This window comes from Piliocolobus tephrosceles, chromosome 13, assembly GCF_002776525.5.
Source record: "Piliocolobus tephrosceles isolate RC106 chromosome 13, ASM277652v3, whole genome shotgun sequence".
NCBI lineage: Eukaryota > Metazoa > Chordata > Mammalia > Primates > Cercopithecidae > Piliocolobus > Piliocolobus tephrosceles.
In genome coordinates, this window is record NC_045446.1 from 51294771 (window position 1) to 51320359 (window position 25589).

At 44.9% G+C, this 25589-nt stretch overlaps 1 protein-coding gene across 25 annotated transcripts in view; it reads right to left on the reverse strand.

The window, feature by feature from the left end:
* ARNTL (aryl hydrocarbon receptor nuclear translocator like) overlaps positions 1–25589 on the reverse strand; it is a 108793-nt gene that overhangs the window by 77895 nt on the left and 5309 nt on the right. The window lies entirely within an intron of this gene.

Sequence of the window (25589 nt, forward strand, 5' to 3'; positions counted from 1 at the left end):
GCCATCGCCAGAACTCTTTTCATCTGCAAAAAACAAAACTCTATACCCACTACACAACAACTCTCTCTTCCCTCCTCCCCGCAACCCCTGGCACCCAATAAGTTTTTGTCAAAAGAATGAATACATAAATTAATGAATATATGAATGAATGTGACTCAATCCTCCCCACAAAAGCCAGAAGCACTGTTTCCTTCTGCTGGATTCCCATGGTACTATCTTCACATCTTTTTAGATTTATTTCAATAAATCTTAAATGATCCATTTTTGCAAAAGTATATTCTCCTTCTGGAAAGGAACTATGACTTATTTGCAAAGTTAAACTTAGGTCCAACAGCATGCATTAGGCCTGTCTCACATGTTGCTAGATCCATCGGTCAAGTCTCAGTCCTTACCTTGCAGCTTTGACACCATTTAATCATGCCCTCTAGCTCTCCTGGTTTTCCACCCACCTCACCGGCTGCTCCTTCTCTTTGCTTATTCTTCTTTATCTCCCCACCTCTTATGTCAGAGTGTTCAGTCCTTGTTTTCATCTCTTCTCTGTCACTCCCTTGGTGATCTCAACTAGTCCCTTGGATTCACACATATCACCTCCATGCTGATGATGCTCAGATTTCTCTCCGAGCCTGGACCCCTCCTCTGAACTCCTGAGCAGGATATCTAACTGCTTGTGTCAAATAAGAAGTAGATGGCAGCTTTGTGTAAGACACGGTGAGAAAACACAGACCCCTGACCTGCTCCTCCCAGAGTCATATCTGCTTCATTTTAAGACAACATTCTTCCAGCTGCCCACACCAAAAATTTGGGAGTCATTTTCATCTCCTTTCTCTCTCACTCTGTATCTAATCCTCACTAAAACTGGTTCTTACCTTTAAAATGTATTCAGAATGTGACCATTTCTCACCACCTCCACCGTCCCCATCCTAGATTGCTGCGATAGTCTCCTAATTGGTGCCCTGCTTCCCTGCTGCTACTCTTGGAGTCACTCTACCTCCACCCATACTCTATTCTGAACAGAGGAGGAAATCTGGTGCAACATGAATCAGATTGTGTCATTTCTTTCCTTAAATCCCTTAAAAGCCTTCCCAGCAAGGATGATGTCAAAAGGACAAATGTGCCTAAAGCAGACTCACAGGCCTCGGGGCAGGCTGGGGGCAGGAGAGTCAGTCTCCAAGCCAGAGTCCTCCTCTCCCCCACCTACTTCTCCACTGGCAGTCCTGACTGTATCACCTATCATCTGATTTCTCAAAAAAGGAAGCTCTTTAAAGGGAGGGAAATCCAATCAATCAGCTTCCTCTTCCAGCTGGATACCACAAGAAGCCAACAACACTAACACTTCTGAAGAAGCAATAAGGTACATCGAGTATGCCAACACCTAATAATGTTTCCAAAGATCTAAGCCTTCCAGAGACTCATTCTTTATGCCCTTGGTGGCAGTGGGGAATCTTCCATAAGACCCCCTTCTCCCTGCCTCCATCTGGCCACCAAGTCTTGCCTGTCTAACATCTCTAGGACTCTATCCCTGTCCTCCACCTCACTGATGCTGTGGCTGGAGGTGAAGTGCAAATAAAGTAAGTCAGGACTCTAAGCTAGTTTAGGCATCATCAGTGCTCCTTGGAGCTATAGCAGCGGCCTCCGAACCTATCTCAACACCTCTTATCATTCACTTCCAACCACAACCCCGTACAGTGTCCAAAATGATTTTAATAAAACCTAACTTTGATCAAGTCCCCTGCTTTAACCTCTGTGAAGAGTTCCTGCACTGCCATACTATATATTCTTCACAATCTATTATAGTAAGCCATGGTAAACAGTCTTTTTTATCTTTCCTAGATGCATGTTGTCTGCCTTCTCCTTTAAAAGACTCTGGTTGCCCCAAAGGGGGTGGGCAGACGATCCGGCCTAGATTAGAACTCTCCACTCCCTTGCAACAGTGATGGGTCCAAAGGCAGGCACATCACCAACCTGGGCCAATCAGAGGCTTTCCCCTAAACTGATACGTAGATGTAGAGAAAGGCTCTCCCCCTTCACTGGGATTGTAAACTGAGGCTGCTGGCAGCTATACCCCCTCAGGCAGAGCAGCCTGTCTGCAGTAGAGAGGTCTGATGCCAACACATAAAGAACAGAAGGCAAGGAGCCAACTGGACCGCTAGCAGCATCAACTCGCATTCCAGAACTTCTTTCTTTTGTGCACTCCTACAGCATCCTTCCCAGTCATGGAACCAGTAACTACCCACTTACGCCTTAGCTAGCTGGAGTCCCAACAGGCCTATCACGCCGTTTTCTGTATCTGTGCCTTTTCCCACGTTGTTTCCTCTGCCCAGAAAGCACACTCCCTGGATTTTTATCCAGCAGCCAAACTTCCTCTGCGGAGCCTCCCCTGAGGGGAAGCACAGTTAGTCCAGTCTTCCAGATCTGCTCTACAATGCCTAGAATACACCCTTCTGCCATGCTTAGACCCCTCCCTCTGTCTCTGTAATCTCAGAGCTAGCTAGCTGCTCAAGCTAGAAACCTCAGACCAACCTAGTCTCCTTGCACTTCCTCACTGTCCTGATGGAACTTCCTGTCCTTCCCTTCTGCTGCAGTTCTACTGTCACGGCCAGGACCTCAGGACCTTCTGCTTGGACGTAGGCAGCAGCCACCTGGGCTCTCTCCACTCCCCCTCTTCCCATCCCCCCTCCCACTGCTGTCAGGGCTGGGCCTCCATGGCCCTCCTGCACCTACAGAATGGAGCCCTTGCATCTAAACTAGCCCCGACCTATATGCTCCAATTTCCCCCAACCACTTCCACTCCCAGCAGGATGGAGCAGGTGCACTTTCCCCGATTCCACCTGCTAAGAACAACGAAAATCCCTGGGCATTCTATGCTAGATGACTATAAGAAGACTCCAAAGGGTAGACTTCCAAGAAGGCAGACCAGCTGTGACCTCAGGACTCAAGGAACAACACAGTGGCGAGCTTCCTGCATTTCCTTTTCTGCATATAGCTCAGACTTGGAACTGAGGAGACCGGCAACCCAGAAATGCCAAGGAGCACAAAGAGAAAATACCCCAACAAATCTCGCTTTCAAGACAGAAAACTTGTAGATAATAACCACTGTATTTCAGCCAAACACCACACACACACAAAAAAAACCCCATAGTTCTACTCACAACCATGCCAGCAAAGTGCAAATGGCATCTACAACAAACCCACAGCTGACCTTATACTTCATGGTGAAAGGCTGATGCTTTCCCCAAGACTAAGAACAAAGCAAGGATATGCACTCTCAGTACTCTTGTTCAACACAGGACTAGAAGTTCTCGCCACCACACTCGGGCAACGAAAGGAAATAAAAAACATACAGATTGGAAAAGATGAAATGAAATACTCTCTATTTGCAAGTGATATGACTGTCTATGCAGAAAATCCTGAGAAATAAACAAAAAAATAATTCTATGACTAATTAGTGAGTTTAGTAAACATGTAGGATACAAGATAAAAACCCCAAAATCTATTGGATTTCTATATACTAGCAATGAACACATGGATACCAAAATTTAAAATACAACCCCATTCGCAATCAGTAAAGAAAAAACAGAAATAACTATAATTTCTCTCAGCTAACCATTCTGTGGTTTAGCCACTTGAGGCCGTCTGTGCCATGAGGGCAGGGATGATATATTGTTTTGCTCTCCAGTGAAATAAAACACCTAGCGGGGACCCAGCATCTAGTAGGTGTGCACTATTTGTTTTCACAGCTCACGTCCTGCCATCTCTAAGATGAAACTTCTTCCCCATATGCTCCTAGTGAGATCATGGTCTATTAAAAAGTCCCATCTCCAGTTTCAGCCTTGGTAGGTCATGACTGCCAAGGAAGTACGTGGGAAACAGTTTCCGCTCCCACTCTCAAACACACGTAGGTTGTTACCCTTCAGCCAGGGTGTCACCAGTGTTTGCAGATGGCAGGCATTGGAAGTAGACTCCAGTAGGCATATCTCACCCCCCTAGAGGGCACACTCAGTCTCTCCCATGTCCCTCTAAAGGGGTCCCAAGGTTTGACCCCAGAGAAAGTGAGACAATTCCCAGTGCTGCCTCACCTCTGCTGTGTGCTAGGAGGGATTCCAGGTGCCCTCCCTGTGTCTGAAAGCTTAGTCATGAATGGGAATTGCCCATCTGTGCTGAAAAAAGTACTGCAGAGTGAAAGAAGTTATGGAGGACACGTCAGGGCCCAGAGAACACTCAGATATCTTTTTCCAAAAAATTTCCCCTCTTGCTTCTGAGGGTAGGAAGTGAGACTAATACTCATTATTAGGCAAAGCCAAAACCTCAGAATTATCTTGGCTCCTTTCTTTCCCTCATGCCCCACTACCAATCCCACAGCAAAAGTTGCTGGCCCACCTTCAGAACAGATCTCAAATCTAATGGCTTCTCCCCACCTCTATCACCCCAGCTCAGGGCCAAACCTTCCGGTCACACACCTGGATAACAACCACAAACGCCCGCTTCTCCCCTGCATCCCCCTTGCTCCCTCAGTCCACTCTCAACACAGCAGCCAGAGTGAGCCCTGTGAGACATGCCTCAGATGCTGTTGTTCCTCCTTCAAAACTCTATGTTCTGGCTCCTCTTGCCATTCCCAAGGCAACCAAATCCTTACAGAGACCCCAATGGCCTGACCCCCACAACTCCATGTCCTCATCTGCTCCCACTCTCCTTCTCTCCTCCCCACTCCATGCCAGCAGCCTTTGTCTTGCTGTTCCTTTTGCATAAAATGCTCTTCCTCCAGCTAAACACATAGCTCACTTCTCCACCTCACTCACTGCAACACACAACATGCCATGAGTTCACCAGAACTCACTTCCTTTTTTAGGGGGCACATGGCTAGACTTCCTTTGCCAGACTCCCTTGCAGTCAGGAGTGAACATGTGACTGAATTCTGGCCAGTGGGTGGGAGGGAGGTATGTTTCCTCCAGATTGGCCCATAAAGCCTTCCTCACAAACTGCCCTCTTCTCTTCTTCCTCACGCTCCATCATTTGAATGGAAAGGAAGCTAAAGCCCTTGAAGAAGGCAGAGACACAAGATAAAAGGAGTCTAGGTCTCTCAATGACTGCAAGGAAGGCTGCCTGCTAACCAGGAGCAGTCAGTTTGGAATTTTTCTGCACAGAAGTGCAGTTCTGTTGTGTTGCTACACTGAGATTTGGGGGTTTGTTTGTTAACCTAACAATTTGTTGTACTTTCAATGAGGCCTTCTTTGACCACTCTATTCAAAATCCTCCCACTTCCCATCTGACCTCCTTGCTTCATTTTTCTCCATAGTTCTCATTACCACGTAGCATAATGTGTATGTCATTTATTATATGATCTCTATCTCCCCAAGTTAGAATATAAGCTGAAGGTGGGAGTTCTGCCTTTTTTCCCTTTGCTGTACACCCTGGGTCTGTAACAGTTCTCAGCCAGTTGCAGGCAATCATTTGTTGCCAATGAATGAATGAATGGAGCACATGGACTCCAAGGTTAGAAAGGCTCACTGAGGCCCAGCTCTGCCATCTACTAGCTGTGTGACCTGGGGTAACTTACTCTACCCCTTTAAGGCTCATCTTCTTTATCTGTAAAATGGGGGAAGTAACAGTACCTACCTCAAAGAAATTGGGAATAATTAAGATCACGAACATAATGCCTTAGCTTAGTGCCTGGTAACTGCTCAGGTTCTGTACATGACGACTGCTATTGTTAATCAGCTTGAGGCCAGAAGACAAGACTGGGTTTCCGGTCCTAGCACGGTCAGTGGCAGGGCAACATTTCAGAGAGGAAGAGGCTGAATGGATATTTACATGCACAAATTCTTCCAGAAGAAATCAAGACAAACACCTAGGTAGTGAGATTCAAAAGCTGCCTAAAAGTTCTCAGTAAATTGCCAACAATCAGAGGAACCTGCCAAGTGGGGGCAGGGGCGATGACAAGTGTATGTGGAGTCTGCAGAAAAGTGCTGCTTGTGGAGAGAGCACCACCCAGATGACGAGAGATCACTTTGTGCCTTTTAAGAAACAATTTTCACAGCAAAGCTCAAGAAAAGAGAGAGGCCTCTTGCATCATGGGGACAAGGTAATAGGGCTATAAAAATGGAACTCAAATAAACCACACACAGAGCCCACATGGGCCCAATTTTCCAGGGAAAATAGCAATTGCACAGCATTTAGATGGGGGAAGTCACACTTGTGCCTCAGCACAGCAAACAGCTTTCAAAAATCATTAGGCTGCAGAAAAGTCACCAGGTTTGCCAAATTAGCAGTGCCAGCTCTCACCTGCCTCCTCTGTCACACTCACCTCTTTCTACAGATAAGAGGACAGGGACAGTGATACTCATCAACAGCTATGATCCCCCAGGAACACGCAGCACCCTGCAGCCAGGATAGGACACCTCAGCAGCTCCTGCCTGGGTCACCCTGCTGCCCCTCTCCCGACGCCCTCACAGCTTTCTCCTTGGCCCAGACCTATTCCTCAGGTCTCACCTCCTGGGATTCTCTGCAGCCCTGGGCCTCACTGACAAAATTCTTAAAGCTCGTCTTCCTGTGGTCCCTCACGGCTCTCACCAAACCCTCCTCCCATCCCCACCTCTCCAATCCCCCTCATCTCCAGCTCTGGTCTCTTTTCCACCTCTGTATTCCTGAATGTTGATAACCTCAGCCTCTAAACATATGGCATCTGTCCATCTTTCTGGTTCTAGTGACTGTTCTTTCTCCAAATCAGAGGCAGGACAGCTTCATGGTCAGAAGCACAGAGCCTGGAGCCAGATGAAATTGGTCTGATCTTGGCTCCACAGCAGTGTGATACTGGGCAATTAATTCATTGCTATATAACTTAGCTTACTCATCTGTAAAATGGGGTAATAATAGTACCTCATTTGGTGGATTATGTGAGTTACTACACATGAAGCTCTTAGAACCATGCCTGGCACCTGATACTCTCCATAAAGTGCTACTGTGCCCATTACTACAGGCATCCAATTCTTCAGCCAAATCCCAAACACTGCCCCATGTCCTTCCATCTCTATCTCCTCTACTCAGGCCTTTTACTTTTGCTGAGAATGTCCAGCCTCCATTTCAGCCTGTCCTTCAAGGTGTTGACAAACGCAACCAGTTCCATAAAACCTTTCTTGATTCTCTTGCCCCTTAGCCCCATCCTGCCCAGCAATGAGGCAGAACTCCTCCCTTCTCTGAAAGGATGGAGCTGACTTCTCCCAGGGCCCCCTTCTTAATCTCCCTTGAATAACCATTGCTTTATCCTTCCCACTCCCTGGTCATGAGCTTCTCAGACACACGGGTGCACTGGGTTCTTTCTCCCTAAAGTTTTATTCCTTGCAACCTTATATAGTGTAAACATTTGCTGGTTTAAACTGAAATGCAAAGCTTACAGCCCAAGTCTACACAATAAGCCACCAGAGACTGAAACAATAAAAACAACAACAGGCCGGGTGTGAGGGCTCACGCTTGTAATCCCAGCACTTTGGGAGGCCGAGGCAGGTAGATCATGAGGTCAGGAGATAGAGACCATCCTGGCCAACATGGTGAAACCCCGACTCTACTGAAAATACAAAAATCAGCTGGGTGTGGTGGTGTGTGCCTATAATCCCAGCTGCTCGGGAGGCTGAGGCAGAAGAATCGCTTGAACCAGGGAGTCAGAAGTTGCAGTGAGCCAAGATCGCACCACTGCACTCCAGCTTGTTGGCAGAGCGAGACTCCATCTCAAAACAACAACAACAACAACAAATCAGCAAGTCAGAGGAAGCCTTCCTCATCGCTCCAAAGCCAACACATACCTCAGGCTCAAAAGCAGTACTGGGGACCAAGTCAGTGCTGTTTGTCAATTTCATTCTAGTTATTTCCTAATGACCAAAAAATCAAATCCTTTCAGCAAGTCTACAACCTGCTTCCACTACTAAATGGCATTTCCAGAGAAGCTCACTCGCAATTAAGGAGACGTGTTTTTTCTCAGAAATCTTATTTACTATTTCTTGTTTTAGGGCATTTCTAAAAATATCCTTAAGAAGAGATCACTGTTTATTTTATTTTGTTATGTTTTCATCAGACGCAGGAATACAGATCTCTTTGATTTTCACAGGTAGATTGCTCCTTCCAAGGATTTATTGGCTCCTCTCCACACTCAGGAATAAACAAGTCACGAGTTACTTGTATACACACAGCCTTTCACTTACGACTAATTTCATGTTACTGTTTCCCTGCTTCCTCATTCATGAAAACCCCAACAAAGATGATTCCTAGCATTTTAAGTAAACTTTTTATATATCCTCATGACATTCTTCTTGAAAAAAGAAATTCTGATTCTCTATTAAATCTTGGGCCATTGCCATTAGCTAGACAAATGCCAACTAATGAAATGATTCCATAATACACAGAGATGACTTACGTAGCATTAGCTGAAAGAGCAAAAATTAGAAGCAATCTAAATGCTCCATAACAAGCTCATGGCTTACCGAAAACATTCCCTTGATAGAATATTATACAGCCATTTTAGATGGCCATAAGGAAGACGAGGGACCCATGGAAAAGGGCTGGGGCATAATGTTAAGAGTAAAGAGGCCACGGTGCAGGGGAAAGGCCAAGATCAGGGAAAGGCCAAGGTCAATTTAGAAATTCCATCCCCAAACAGCCAAGAGGAATGGGAAAGGAACTCTCCCTACGTTTGCAGAATGAATCCCTCTCTGGATGAGCGAACAACTTGCAGCCCCTCGGACACTCAATGTCAAGCTTGGCACTCTCCACTGTGGCCACCAAGCTCCCACCTGAAGGTCCAGCTCTTTCCAAGTCTCTGAGGCTAATGCTGAGCAAAGGCAGGAGGGATTTGCTTGCTTGCTGCTAATCTGACAGGTAAAGAAAGTGAACCAAGAAACTGGGCATCTCAGCCAAGGCCTCCGACTACTCAGCCCCTTGTCCTCTGTTGGTTCAGTTGAAACTCTGCCACCCCGAAGGTGCCTGAGAGCATGGGCTCTGCGTGCCATGTGCAGGTCCACAAGACAACTCCACCTCTGGAAGAGAAAATGACTCCAGAGCTTCTCTCCCAGTGCCCTCTCCCTCACTCCACCACAATCCCCAGTGTGGACCTCTCCTGCCAAATACAAGAGGCCATAGTCATTGCCCTGGAATTATAGTCTCCCCACGATGGCCCCAAACCACCTACCTAACCATGCCTCCCAAGGCACTCACCCCTCCCCAGGTATGGAACGGGCAGCTCTCCCGTTTCGTCTGCCACCCCTAGAAGCTATGCTCCCTTCACCAACCCAGATCCCTTACAGGCCAGCTCAAGCCTTTTCTCCTGCACCCTCTTGCCCCAGCCACCTCCAAACACATGGGTCTTACACTGCCTCCCTTGAATGACCCCAACCTCTCAAAACCTGAGTGGCCAAAAAGCCAGACTCTTATATGTGAAACAATCAGGTCACCTAGATGCTGTCATCCAAGAGACTCCTCTCTCCAAAATTTGCTCTAAATGTACCACTGGAGACTCTCATTTAGGTGACTGTCAAGCTCTACTTTGACACTCCTTGGGAGGGGGCACGAACATCAGACGGCAGTGATGCTGGAGCCAGGCCCCCTTGTAAGGGTCCTGATGGATTAAAGAGCTCTTTCCACCTCCCACAGCCGCCAGCAGCAAGCACTTCCTAAGCTCCCACCACATGCCAGCTGGGGGCACAGACCGCCTGAGATACAAATCTGAACAGGCCAGTCTTTGCCCCACAGGAATTCCAACTGGAACAGGAAAAAGTGTGAGATAAGCCCCACTACTGCAGTGTGATAAATGCCGAACAGAGAAGGCAAAGTGAAGGGGAACACAGAGCACAGGTGGTGGTGATTTAATTCAGCCTCAGAAGGGACTGCAGAAAGGCTCAGAGAAAGCCACATTTGAGCCAGGGCCTGGACAATTAACAGAGACAATGAAAATACTGGCAACCATGTATTGGGTGCTTCCTGTGTGCTGAGCACTGTTTCCAACACTTTACCTGTGTGCATCCAAACTCATTCACTCATGCATCACTGAGCCCCTACTGCCAGGCACTAATTCAGGCACTGGGGATACAGCAGTGAACAAAATTTAACACTGGTGCCTGCCTGCATCAAGCTTATGTTCTGTTGAGAAAAAATAAATAAATAAAAATAAACCAAACAAATAAGGAAAATGTATAATATATTAGATGGTGATAAGTGCTAGGAGAAAAAATAAAGAGAAAGGGAAAAAGGGAACATCTGGGGGCAGTGACCCAGATGGAACAATTTTAAATAGGGTGACATTTGAAAAAAGACCTGAAGAAGGTGAGCTAACTAGCCATACACACCTCTGGGGGAAGAATGTTCCAGGCCAAGGGAGCAGGCAGTAGGAAGAGCTTAAACAGGAAGCATACCTGGTGTGTTTGAAGAACAACACGGATTCCACTGCGGCTGGAGCAGAGCTAGAGAGGGGCAGGCAGGAGCAGCATATACAGCTGTACAAGTTGTGCAATGCATAAGTTGGGGAGGAAGCAAGTGCCACTTACATGCACCACAATGAGCTGTGCAGAACTCAGCATGATCAACCATACACCATGGCCCTGGGGTAGGAGATGAGGTCAGAAGTACCACAAAGCTTTGAGGGCCATGCTAAGATTTGGCTTTTCCTCTCACTGGGACAGGAAGCTACTGTGGAGAGGGTTCTGAGCAGAGGCCTGCCCTGATCTGATCCTCAGTCACAGGATCACTGTGTAAAGAATGCACAGTAGCAGGATGAAATTGGAAGCAGGAGACAGCTGTGGAGGCTACTGCAGTCACCACACTCAACTACAGTCTTATCCTCATGGTCCCACGCAGTAGGTTCCATGAGCACTCTTTCACAGAATAAAAGAATGAGGCTCAAGAGAGATCTGGTCACTTAACCAATGTCACTCAGCTAGGAGGGGAAGCATGGGGAAGAGAGCATTCCAGATGGAATGAACAGCATAGGCCATGGAGCAGGAGCTTGACAGGTCCTAGCACACTTGGGAAAGGGCAGGCTCATGGTTTGGGATGCCCAGAACCTCCCCTAGGGACACATGGCAAGGGCAATGGGCAAAGGCCTATCTGCGGCCTGCCCATACTCACACCAATACCCACCAACAGCCCCCAAGCTGGCACTGCTCCCTGGACCGGAGCAACTGCCTCCTAACCCATCTCCCTGCTGCACTCCTGTCCTCCTCACCACCGGCCCACAGGCAGCCAGAAGAACCCTTAAAAACATAAATCAGGTACTATTTTCTTGCTCACAGCACTCCAGAGGCTTCCTTTGATGCCAGGCACACAGTAGACCCTCAACTGATGCTGGACAAATGGGCGACTGCTTCATCCCTACAGCATTCTCCAGGCTTGTCTTGTCTCAAAACCAAGGTAAGAATAACTTCTTCCTTTCCTCCTTAGCACAGGGAGGTGACTCCATGCTGAGGGGAGCAGGGGTCTCCAGCCAGGTGTAGCTCATTCAGACCAAAGCCAGAGAGGGGAGCCATTCAAACGAACTAAGGGACCATTTACATATTCAACTCATTTTTTAAATAAAATTGCTTAGTACAGCGCAAACTGGATGTACTTTACCGTGCTGTGGCTATGTAGGAGGAGGACTGCAGAGACACCTAGGCTGTAAAGACAGCAGCAGGCACACTCCACATGGGAGCCCTGGCACCCTGAGGCCAAGCAGCACCCAAGTACCAATAACTCCTGACAACACTCACAGGCAGGAGGACACTGCAGGAACTGCCTGAGGCTGACAAAGCCACAAGCGCAAGGTAGGACAGGAACGGCTTCCCCACTGAGTCTGATTATGAATTTAAGGGGCAGAGCTGATGGCCATATTCTTATCTGCATGCTGATTACAGTGAGCCCAAACTTATCTTAGAAACTGGGAGAAACTATGACACTACAGCTAAACAAAACTTCACATATTTGAGCCAGAGAAGATTTGGAACAAAAAGAAGACATTTCCCAAAGGGTCACTACCACTCCCAGGGTTTAAATCCAGGCCCTCTGAGGGCCACATTCACAAGGGAAATACAGAAACATGTAGGTACACACATGCCTGTATGTAGATACATTTTTAAAGGAGGGTAATAACAACCAACAAAATGAGATAGTAATAAGCTCCCCTTTGACAAGAAAACAGAATTTAGTAACAAAGAGTCTTTCTAGTGGGCCTGGAAGGAGTATTCAACCACAACATGAACGACTTACTCTCGGGTTAAAATCAGTCTATGGGTGGGAGAGGGGTGAGGAAAGCTCTGAAAGCCAAGTGATTCCCCAGACCCCTTCAGGAGGCAAAGAACTTGCAGATTCCCATACTGCATCGGACAGGTAAGAGACAAGCTTCAAAGGCTTTGTTCTTTGAAAAGGAAGATGGGGGAAAGGGCTGGGAAAGCCCCATCACTGATGTCTCCAGGAGGAAGGGTTCTGGGTCTCCATGGAGTGAGGGTCCTGAGGGTTCCCAGAAGGAGGGGACAATAGAGCAGGACAAACGGCCAAGCCTCTAGACCTGACAAAGAAGTACAAAGGCAGACTCAACAAGGATGCTCAGGGAAATCGCCTAAGTTTGCCTGACACCAAGCTCCTCTGGGTAGTTCACAGCCAAGCAGACAGTGCTGCAGAAAGGTCCTGTGAGCACTGGTAATCAAGAGTTTCAGAAAGGCTAACACCAAGGCAAAAATATTCTTATTGCATGCCAAGGCCAGACTCTGAGCCACCAGGAAGGGGACTGGGGGTGGCTGAGTGATAGGGAGATAAGGAGTAGTTAATGAAAATTGTTCCCTGAAAACACCAGCCCAATATCCTTGCTGGAGAGGCACTGAGATGCTGGTATCTCATTAAAAGTTGAAAATAACGGGAGAAACTATAAGCTTGTCTTCAGACTAAAGCTACAGCATGCATAAATCTGGACTCCTGTATGCAAATTTGCTCCTCATTCTTTAAAAAACATGGCTGTTCACCTGGGGCAGTCCAGAGATGGGCAACTGGAGTGACCAAGAGAGTCAGTCCCTAGCTCATGCCCTCAACTTTTGCTATCTCCATCTGAAGGCCCCAGGCTGGCCCAGACTGGCTGAATGGGAGAAGCTCAGCCCTCCCAGCAGGGCTCCTCCATCTCCCCCTTCCCACCAGAAAGCCCAGAGGACACAGAAGGAGCCAGACTTTACAATCAGGGATATAGGTTCCTATCCTAACTCTGCCCCCCTCCCCTACTTCTCTACAAATAGGTATCTGTAACCTCCTCTGGGATCATTCTTACAACCTGTAATTATATTCTTCATTGATTTCCCTACTAATCATTTCTCTCTCTCTCCCTCTACCACTAGAATGAAAGTCCCATGACAGCCAAGGCCATGTCAGCCTTGGTCATCAGCCGGCATCTAGAACAGAGGCTGCCACATTGAAGGTGCTCAACAGATGAATGCGTGCCCTAGGAACTGTCTTCAAACACCAAGTAGCCATCTTCAAGAGCCACTCCTGAGCCTGCCCTGCCAGCTGTGGGCCAACTGCTGCTGGATGGATGGCCCAGTGCCTTCCCCCCGGGAAGCTCGGCCAGCTCAGCACCCCAGCCCTTCCCTGCAGTCTTGACGGCTTCTCTTCACCTCATCCCAGGAGCACTGCTCAAGCCACTCACCTGAGCAATGAAAAAGAGGAAGAGGAAGCTGCACAGGGACACGGACAGCAATGTGCTCTCTTCAGTCTACAAGAACACTGGGGGAAGAAGCCACAGCCAAATCAACAATGTTGTGAACATGAACATAGAACACTGGAAATGGCAGGGGCCCAAGACAGCCAAGGACAAAGTCATGCAATCCCAGGATAAGAAAGTCTGGGGACCCTGAGGTACATATGAGTACAGGATAAAGAAAAAAAAAATGGTGACACAGTGAACAGGGAACCCACAAAACTCATTTCCTTAGGTAACTATAATAAAGGCTAGTCAGATCCCAGGAGGAGAGTTACTCAGGACATCTTTCCTAACACATTACAAGCCCTTGGCTTGTTTCTTGATTTCCAGAAGGAAAGCATCATCTTTATAATAAGTTCCTCAATGGCTCACACAGAAAAGAATATGGATAGGTCTGAGATAGTGTGACAGTTTATAGTCCAAGCCAGGTTGTGAAAAATAAAAATTCGTGATTTGGCTTGAGAGTGTTAATTTGTGAGATTAATTTTTAACTGGTCTTTCATGATGACAAAAGTAATTCACACTCATTGTTACCAAAACAGAGATACAGACCAATGGAACAGAACAGAGCCCTCAGAAATAATACCACACATCTACAACCATCTGATCTTTGCCAAACCTGACAAAAACAAGAAATGGGGAAAGCCATTTGCTATTTAATAAATGGTGCTGGGAAAACCGGCTAACCATATGTAGAAAGCTGAAACTGGATCCCTTCCTTACACTTTACACAAAAATTAATTCAAAATGGATTAGAGACTTAAATGTTAAACTTAAAACCATAAAAACCCTAGAAGAAAACCTAGGCAATACCATTCAGGACACAGGCACGAGCAAGGACTTCATGTCTAAAAGACTAAAAGCAATGGCAACAAAGGCCAAAATTGACAAATGGGATCTAATTAAACTAAAGAGCTTCTGCACAGCAAAAGAAACTACCATCAGAGTGAACAGGCAACCTACAGAATGGGAGAAAATTTTTGCAAGCTACTTATCTGACAAAGGGCTAATATCCAGAATCTACAAAGAACTCAAACAAATTTACAGGAAAAAAAAAAAACAAGCAATCCCATCAAAAAGTGGGCAAAGGATATGAACAGACACTTCTCAAATGAAGACATTTATGAAGCCAACAGACACATGAAAAAATGCTCATCATCACTTGCCATCAGAGAAAAGAAAATCAAAACCACAATGAGATACCATCTCACACCAGTTAGAATGGCAATCATTAAAAAGTCAGGAAACAACAGGTGCTGGAGAGGATGTGGAGAAACAGGAACACTTTTACACTGTTGGTGGGACTATAAACTAGTTCAACCATTGTGGAAGACAGTGTGGAGATTCCTCAAGGATCTAGAACTAGAAATACCACTTGACCCAGCCATCCCATTACTGGGTATATACCTAAAGGATTATAAATCATGCTGCTATAAAGACACATGCACACATATGTTTATTGCAGCACTATTCACAATGGCAAAGACTTGGAACCAACTCAAATGTCCATCAATGACAGACTGGATTAAGAAAATGTGGCACATATATACCATGGAATACTGTGCAGCCACAAAAAAGGATGAGTTCATGTCCTTTGTAGGGACATGGATGCAGCTGGAAACCATCATTCTCCACAAACTATTGCAAGAACAGAAAACCAAACACCGCATGTTCTCACTCATAGGTGGGAATTGAACAATGAGAACACTTGAACACAGGAAGGGGAACATCACACACTGAGGCCTGTTGTGGGGTGGGGGGAGCAGGGAGGGATAGCATTAGGAGATATACCTAATGTAAATGACGAGTTAATGGGTGCAGCACACCAACCTGGCACATATATACATATGTAACAAACCTGCACGTTGTGCACATGTACCCTAGAACTTAGAGTATAATAATAAAAAAAAAGTAATTCACACTCACTGTTGAAAAATAGGAAACCACAGAGGAGATGAGAATAAAAGTCACCTCGAATTCCATGAGGTGAGAACCACTATTAATATTTAGGTGCATTTTCCTCCATCCAAGCATGAGATTTTAAAAGAGTTTAGAGCACACTATGAATATAATTTCAATTCTTGTTTTTTTCCAGTAAAGTCCATCTAAAAACACTCCACAGAGTTCCAAGAAAGAAGTGCTTTCCTTAGCAAATAAACAATTTAAGTAACAAAATGAATAATACAAACCCTTCATGAAGTTAAAAGAAAAAGAAACAAGACTAATTATTCCACTGAGCCCCCATTTTCCTACCAAAAGGAAAAGAAATCACTAATACTAGGCCCAGAAGATAGAAACATTACTTTTTTGTATCCTCTTATTTATGTTACATTTTCTATTAATACATATTGTTTTGAACAAGCCACACATTTTTTCCAAATCAACAGAAGCATTTTATAACTGCATCTTATTATTTTGAAGCAAGAAATCAAATTCTGGTGGCCTTGGGAAGGTTTCATCTTCTAACCTGTCCATGGACCAAATCATTTAAAAATCATTAGTTCACATCGAGTTCTGTTGCACTCGGTTACCTACACAGAGGAATGAGCAAATGGCCTTGCCAAGGACATACTACGTGTCATGTGCTACCCAGTAAGGAGTTGCTGGCATCTGCCCATGTGATTATTGGGGATCTGGTTTTACACACATGTCCAAGGCCTTGGCCAGTGGAGAGCAGAAACTTTCTGCCTGGTAGAGAAGACTGTCCAGGATTAAGATCTCCTTAGTATAACGCATTTTCCCCAACTCTTTTAATAGTTCACATTTCATTCAACAAATACACCCCTGGCAGGCCCTGGGCTGGGCAGACACTGTGTACATCTCCATGGGGCTGCAGTCTACACAGTACTTCCTCACCCTGCGGTCTCACACTAAGCCTGGGAGGCAGGAAAGGCCATCACTGTTATTGCCATTATCTAAACAATAAAGTAAATATTTTTGGGAGTATTTTGCCCCAGGTTATGAAGTAAAAGGGCAGGACTCAAACCTAGGTCTTCTGGCTCCTAGTCTAAGTGCTCTTTCTACTGATTCAGTCATATTGGTGAATTTCCTTTTACTGACAACCTAACGTCTTTTGGGTAATTCATATTCCCTTCCATGCTTGGGTGCTCCCCTACTGCTTAGTTTCAGAGCCAAGAGCTGCCCTGACCTCTAGATGGCTGCACATGCCCTGGTTTCTGTGTGCCTGCTTAGATTCTCACCCCTGACTCAGGCATCTTCCCAACTCTACTGACAACAGCTTCAAACTCTACTTATCCCTTCCATTGCCACCACAACGCAGCAGACTGCTAGTTCCCCTCATTCATTCCCCTCGCCACCCATAAAAACAGAGATTTTGCTAGACTCACAGCTTCCCAACTAAAGATATCTCCCAGTCTTCTTTGCAACTATACGTAGTTGCAAGTTCTGGCCACTGGAAAAAGAGAATGTGCTGCCCCTGGGTCTTCCCCTTAAAAATGACTGGATGTGTGCCCCCTTGGTTCCTTCCTCTGGGAGATGGTAAGTTTTTACCTTCAACCATCAAATGGAAGCCATATGTTAAAGATACTAGGACTGGACCACTATCTACTCGGGACTAGCACATGAGAGAGAAAACTTCTACCTGGTTTCAGCCATTGTGCCTGTGGGTCTCTTTAACAGAGGGACTTACCTGGTATCCCAACTAATACAAGAAGCTAGAGTGAGACCAGGTCTTCATTCTTCTAGCAAAGCCCCTTGCCACAATTAAACACTTTAAAGGGGTGAAAAAAAAGTGTTCCATTCAGTTTTCTTTCATGGAAAACTTTTAAAATATGAGATTACCAGGATCTCAAAGACAATTTATGCTTAGGTCACAGGAAAAACTGAGAGGACCCAGAAAAGCAAATCAGCCTCCAGAAGAAACAGTAGGGGAGAAAGCTGTAAGTGACAACCACAACCAGTGCTCTTCTTTCAGCAGTTCACTCCACTCCTAGGAAAGGCACTGAAAGCTGAAATGATGCAAGCCAAGGCTAATGTCTCCATGGAAACTGTTACAATTGAAGCTTGTGTTCCTGACCAAGAACTCAATGGTCAACTTTTTCAAGAAATCATACAAACTCCACGTTTTATCATCTATTAAAGCCTTGAGATTGTTAAAGCTGTTGTACCAATGATATCCCACAAAAGATATGTGTGTATTCTGTACCAAACAAAGTGAGTACACATCAATTAAATCTAACACAACAACCAATCATGTGACCTTTTATTTACTCTGATTCAGTAACACTGTATACCACAAAGAAGTTCACTTTAATAATCCCTTCTGACTTCTAAATACAGTGAATCAGAACATTTAAGAACTTCAATAGAGAAAGCAAAGATGAAACTTGAATAGATAGTGAATTAAGTCACAAAGCTGCCTCTGCCACTGACCAGTTGTAGAACTCTGGACAGTTGCTTAAATTCTAAGCAATTTCCCAGTCCACAAGAGGAAATGTCATAACACCTGTCTCATAGGGTTGTGATGATGACCAAACAAGAAATTGTATGTAAAAACTACTTGTGAATTACACAGGAATGTTCTATGGTATTGTTATCAGAATCACAGCATTTGGAAAGGCTTTTATAGGGTGACTTTGATGAACATCTTCACAAAAACTTTAAGCAGAACACAAGCTACCAGCCACTCTTTAAAAACTGACCTAGAGAAATTTCTTTTGCTGTCTTTAAAATTCACCTACACACACTAGCTGGCAAGAGTTAGTCTTTCTGCCGCATTCACCACTGGCATCCATTTGCTCACCAGCCAGAGTATCAGGAGGACGTCCGTCACAAACTATGAAGAAAAAAGAGCTGTGCTGAGCTGAGCCTCTGTGTGGCAACCAGTCCATCAACCAAAAACACAGTCAGAAACCTCAAAACCAGAGACAAGAAGTATTTTGAGGTACCAGGAAAAGAGAGAAAGGAGAACATAGCAGTTACGCATCCAGGCACTGGAGTGAAACTGTTTTGAGTTTGAATCATGGCTTTCGCATTTAGCATGTATCATCTGAAGTGCCTTTGAGTTTCAGTCTCTCTAACTAGAAAACAGGACCACTTAGCACAGTTGTTGGCATACAGTAAGTAGTCAAAGGTTAGACACTAATATTAATAATAATAACGATAATAATAATAATAAATATACTTGTAATGCTGGCAAAACTTAGATTTGGTAGATCTCCAGTCAGGCTTTGCTGCCAGGTATTACCTGGACAGCATGCTGGCTCAGTCATGAGTTCCCCCAGGCTAATCAAGGTTCCTCTGGATCACTGCCTAATGCCCCAGGATAGGTGAAACATCCAAGAATGACAGATTGGCCAGCTGGCTAGATTCTGACACTTGTTTTTCTGGTTCACAGCTGCCTGTCACTATCCTGAAAGGTGTTTGCAGATAATAGATTCACATGGCTATCCATGCCTAACTTTTCCATTCATGCCCAGGCTTATGGGGTGAAACATAATCATCTTTAAAACGTGGCCCTATCCCAAAGGATATGAACAGACACTTCTCAAAAGAAGACATTTATGCAGCCAAAAGACACATGAAAAAATGTTCATCATCACTGGCCATCAGAGAAATGCAAATCAAAACCACAATGAGATACCATCTCACACCAGTTACAATAGCAATCATTAAAAAGTCAGGAAACAACAGATGCTGGAGAAGATGTGGAGAAACAGGAACACTTTTACACTGTTGGTGGGAGTGTACACTAGTTCAACCATGGTGGAGGACAGTGTGGAGATTCCTCAAGGATCTAGAACTAGAAATGCCATTTGACCTAGCGATCCCATCACTGGATACATATCCAAAAGATTATAAATTATGCTACTATAAAGACACAGGCATATGTATGTTTATTGCAGCACTATTCACAATAGCGAAGACTTGGAACCAACCCATATGTCCATCAATGACAGATTGGATTAAGAAAATGTGGTACATATGCAACATGGAATACTATGCAGCCATAAAAAAGGATGAGTTCATGTCCTTTGCAGGGACATGGATGCAGCTGGAAATCATCATTCTCCACAAACTATCACAAGGACAGAAAACCAAACACCGCATGTTCTCACTCACAGGTGGGAACTGAACAATGAGAACACTTGGACACAGGGCGGGGCACATCACACCCTGGGACCTGTCAGGGTGTGGGGGGCTGGGAGAGGGCTAGCATTAGGAGATACACCTAATGCAAATGACGAGTTAATGGGTGCAGCAAACCAACATGGTACATGTATACCTATGTAACAAACCTGCACATTGTGCACACGTACTCTAGAATTTAAAGTATAATAAAAACAAAACAAAACAAACAAACAAACAAAAAAACATGGCCCTATCCAACAAAATAGTGCACATCAGCACCCACCTGGTGGACAGCGCCAGATCCCTAAACACGCCCTGGAAGTAGGGGAACTTTTTCTGGTTCTCCTAGGCTATTCCTGTAAGGGCCACTACGTCTTCACTATTTATTAAAACTGCACTGCTGCTCCCTGCAGCCAGGAAGCAACTTTACAGCTTCAAAATGCCTATTCTTTCCTTAGCTCACACAAGCATCACACATACACTGAAAAAGGCTCAACAAGAATCGTTATACCTGTTCCACAGATAAGGAGTCAGGCTCAGTTTGAGACATTAAGTGATTTGCTTTGGCTATATGGTGATTAAGCAGCAGAAGCAGCCTAAAATGCAGGTTATTCGACTCCTCCTAATCTGGTGCTCTTTCCAGAAAATGTGGGCATTTGTTTTACAACATTCGACTTCCATAATGGCACGTTCTGTCTGGAGAATTCATTAACTAAGGTATCTTGGTCACAGTACAGTGCAGAGTCACACACTTGAAAGCCACTCACACAGGCAGATGTTCACCGCACTCTAGAAATCTAAAGGGTGACTGATAACAGCCATGCTGATTAACATAATTGACAATTAATTCCCAGTTCTGGCTTCCTCTCTCTCCTGCCTGGATTAATCTAGCAGCCTCCTGTCAGGTCTCTGCTGCATTTAGTCCTTCATTGCTCCAATCCAACTGGAACACGAACACTGAATTGATGCTTTAGGGAGAAATATTTCATGTCACTAAAATCATGATCATAATAAAACAACTCCAGTGGTTCTCCATTGCCTACCAATCTCTGACTCACTAGGCAAACTCCGAATTGCCACTTAACCTCACTGAGTTTCCTCAACTGCAAAATGAAAGAGCGGGTTAAATAGAGCCTTGCCCATTTCCAGCTCATGACTCTAAAACCCCCAATCTCAGTGTCCACTACAAAAAAAAAAAAGAAAAAGAAAAAGAAAAAGAAAATCCCCAATCAAGCCCAAATCCTGAATCTAGAGACTGCTGGGAGACAGCCAAGTCCAGTGCCAGTGGTCCAGAGCTCCCATGGCCTTATTTTAAGCCTGGATCTACCACTTATCAGTTGTCACTTTAGGCAAGTCACTAGATGTCTAAAATGGCTTCAGGTTTGGGCCTTCAGTGATCTTCCAAACTTAAATTTCCACCATTATTTAAGAACCTTCCATTTTAGGCAAGTCTGTGTACATGAATGCAAACTGGTCCATTCCTACTTCTGTTAATTATGCTATGTTTCCACCCAGCACTTCCTGGGAATACCTGTCCTCACCTTGTCTGTGAATCGAAATCCTACCATCCTTACAGGTGAAAGCCTGACCTGTTCTATGAAGCCTCCTCCCTTCTACAATGCTCACAAACATCTTCCACAAGGCAAAGAAACTGCAGGCTCCTTGGTCACAACAACAATTTCTGCTCTTCCTTTGGGTCTAGCAACATTCTTGGTATATAGGCTTACAGATATTTGTTGACTAAATAAATAAATGTGTAGTACTATGCCTAAATAAATTCAAACAAGTTTTCTTTTAGTTAATGTGGCTCAGCTATAGATTTGCTACAGCCTGGAGCCAATTGAAGTTAACAGAAGATGAACATCAGCAGGGCAAGGACAACTATTAGCAGTAAAAGACACTGATATCCGACCAACCTGAAGAATAAGAAAAACACAGATGTCAAAAAGAAATGGTAACCTAAACTGCAAAGTATCTTGCAAGATCAACCTCATAAGCCTACACTGTTAGAGAGTGGAGGAAATTAGAGGTTTATCCAAAGCTGAATTCACTTTTTGAATAAATAAACAAGTATTTATTGAGAGACTTTCTTGTACAGACACTGTTTTCATTGCTGGGGATATAGCAGAGAACAAAAGAGATGACATTGCCGCTGGTATTCCAGCATCCAAGAAGGCAGGCTAGGTATAACGCCACCCTCTAGCTCCAAAGTGAAGTCTACGAAGCAACAGCTTCTTGTACCAACTCCTTGCTATGCCTTCAAGTAAGGAAAAAAAAGAACACACCATTCACGACTGACCAAATAGAGGCAGTGCTAAAAGTGCTCTGTCACTCCCTATGAGGCATTCCTCACCCTAGAATGCACTGGGGAAGTTTGCAGCACGGCACTCTGCACCTAAGTCATTTGAACACTGCCAGTTGAGCCCTGCCACTAGCGTCACTTAAATATCAAACCTCTCAAATGGCAAATGTGGCTCATGATGTCAAAAACAAAACTCAGAGGTGGGAAGGGAGGGTGGTAGTTGGTTAAAGGATCAGGTACTTTTCACCACTGCAAAACCTTAGGTTCCTTTCTTCTTTGGAGCAAAAACCTCTTCTATCCTCTAAAACCTTGAAAAAAAATTTTTCTTCCAGCAGGGTACTGAAAATAGCTTTGCATTTAACATTTAAAGTTGTTTTTGATCCCACACTCTTTCAGCTCTGCTCTCTCCTGCAAACTCATTCCATTCCCTAAGGGCACTTATAAGTATATTTTATAAGCAGGCAAACCAGAATCACCATTTTTATCCCTAAGAGTTAAAAAGAAAAAACAATTTACATAATTATATGGAAGATAAGTTGGCCAAGAACACAGAAATCTTATCTGGACCAAAAGTTCTGGGACAAAATTTCTTTCAACTCATCAAGAAAGATAGCAGATCAAAATCAAGGTTCCTACTGCGAATGTCACTGCAGAGCTCTACACATGGGAACTGCTTGAGTTTCTCATTGCTGAGTGCCATATACTTCTTCAAGAAGAAATCAGAGGCAGCCATTTGAGGGCAGGTTTGAACAATGAAGTATATCTATTTTTCCCTGCTATGGTGAGAAAACAACAGGATTTTTCAACCAAGAAGAACCTGAGAAATCAAAGTTCAAAGAGGATAACTTACTCGAAGTTATACTCAGCCAGTCAGTGGCTGGGCCAAGACTGGAGCCCAGGCCTCTCCCAGCTCCCAGTCCAGAGTTTTCCCCACTCTCTGCACTACTGTCAAATTTATAACACATGAAACCAAATCTTAGAGATATAGAGGTAAAACATCCCTTCTATAAAAGTTTAACAGACTGAAAATATAGTAGGAGAAGTGACTGAGGTAAATGGGTCCTATGAACGCTAGTAGCAAATGAGGCACAATGCTACTGAGAGGAGGGTCTAGCAGCAGAGGGCTTGTCGACTGCTGATACTAACCAGTATGTTTTCAGGTACAATCACCACTAAATAGCTTTTGTGGGCTCACCTAGGAACTAAACAACTATTTAGTTCATTTTTTCCTATAGAAAAATTTATCCCAAGTTTCCATCTAGTGCCTTACAAATAAACTTTTGGAACAAAACCTGTTTTTAAGATGGCTGTGCACATGAAGCAGAATTCTGAGGTCTAAAGTTCTGCACTAAACACAATTAAGACAGTAATATTTGGTGAAACATGCTAGGAGTACATTTATAAGAAAACCCTTCAAACCCTTAATTTGTTTATATGCAATATAATGTTTTATTAAAAGCCTTCCAAGCAGGGTATGGTAAATTACTATTTTATAATATATAACCAAGGACAAATGCTATAATTCTGTATGCAAGTATTTACAAGGCCTTTCTAACCCTGGACTCAGGGTTAAAGAGAGTATAAAAGAGGCAGAAAACATGTGTACACAAGCAGTTCATAATCGAGTCACACTAGCCTTTACTTTCCTCAAAAATATCAAGCACCTTTCAACCTCAGGGCCTTTACACATGCTGTTCTCTCTTCCTGGGATACCTTCACCCAGATCTTTCTGAAGCTGAGCTCAAACGTCACCTCATCAGAGAGGTCTCCCCTGTGATCCAGATAAGGCACCCTCCCTCCCACCATACCTCATCACTACTGCTTTACTCTATTTGCTTGCCATCCTAGCACTCCCAGCACTTGTCACAGCAAAGCATGAACGTGTTTCACTATTAATCATCTGCCTCCTCCTCCTGGCCCCTTGTTTTGTTCACTGCTGTATCCTCAGTGCCCAGAACAGTGCTATGCATCCAATAAACTTCACAGACAGAGTAATTGAGTGAAACTGGAGAGTGGGAAGTAAGCACAGATAATTAACCATGAAACAATTAAAAAATGAGAGAACTGGCCATCCTGATTCGGTATGATATGGTAATTTGCTCATTATGACATACCCCTGCTTCTGAACAAATGAACGGCTGGTAATCAAGAGTAAAAAGGAGAGCACACACGAAGGGAACAAATGTCATCAGAGGTACTTCACAGAGAAGTGAGATCAAAGGCAGGCAGGGGCAAGGAAGAGAGGCCTCAAGGGAACAACTTAAGCAAAGACCCATCCAGCCAGAGGGAGAGTGTGAAGTCAGGAGGCCTAGGGAGGACAGCGGAGAGGCAAGGAGAACTGAACCTCGGGCACAGGGCTGTGGCTGGGAATGGAGGTTGGGTGGGGAAGCAGGGTTGCGGAGGAGGAACAGGACTAGACCCTGGAGAGCCTGGAAGACTGGACACAGGGGTGCCACCTGCATGCCACTGGCAACAGGGCTGTTCTTAGCAGGCAAAGCTGGCCTGTCGTGTGGGAAGACTGAAAGGAGGTAAGCAGAGCAGAAAACTGGTCAGAAGATGACCTGGGTGGTCTAAGTATGAGGAGGCAAAAAGAACTTCTTCCCTCTGCTTAGGCGTGAGAAAGATACAAGTGAGCAAGATGTGAAGGCATCCCCAACCCCCCGCCAAAAAAAAAGACAATTTCCAGAGCATCTCACAGTAGCACACCATGGCAGATTCAGGCCAACTTCCCATCCGTCCTGCTCTTGGTGCACTCAAGAAAGACAGAGCTCAGGATGACAGCTCTGAGGGCAGGGCACGTCCTTCCATGCCTCCCAAATCTGAGGTTAATTATATTCAGGACAGCCTGTGTTTATTATCTTTTTATTCTTTGAAAAAAAAAAAAAGTGGTATCTAATTTCACTGTGCAGTATATATTTGAACATTATATAACACATTTTTATGTAACAGGTTTTTGACATAAAACAATGTGTCCCTTACTATCTAAATGCATTTGGGGAACAACTGGCATTAAAAACATACACACACACACACACACACACACACACCCCAAGGCTGTGGATATACCAAGGTTGTGGACGTTGGTCTTCGGGGAGAAAAGCACAAAGGTGAGAGACCTTTGAAAAGGTCCCCTCCGTGGTGAGGAGCTCTGCAGATGGCTAGATGAGGCTAGAAGGTGGGGTTAGTGAGTTAGGTTAAAAGGTTCATCTCACTCAAGGAGCTGCCTGGGGAGGAACTGGCTGAGCCACAGGGGGCCTGGGTCAGAGCAATGCTGCAGAGAAGGCAGGAGGAGGCCAGAGACAGCCAGGTACAACAGAATGTGAGGAGAATGCTCACAAGCCCCTGGAGGTGCTGCTCGGGTAGCATCCAGGTCCATGTCCCTTATGCGGAGGGTTTCAGCCAGCCCTGCTCTAAAAGAGACTCATACCACGTTTGTCAACAATAACACTGGTTCCCAATTGCTGTCGGCCTACTAGGCTCCTGGCATGGTGCGGTTGAGTGACG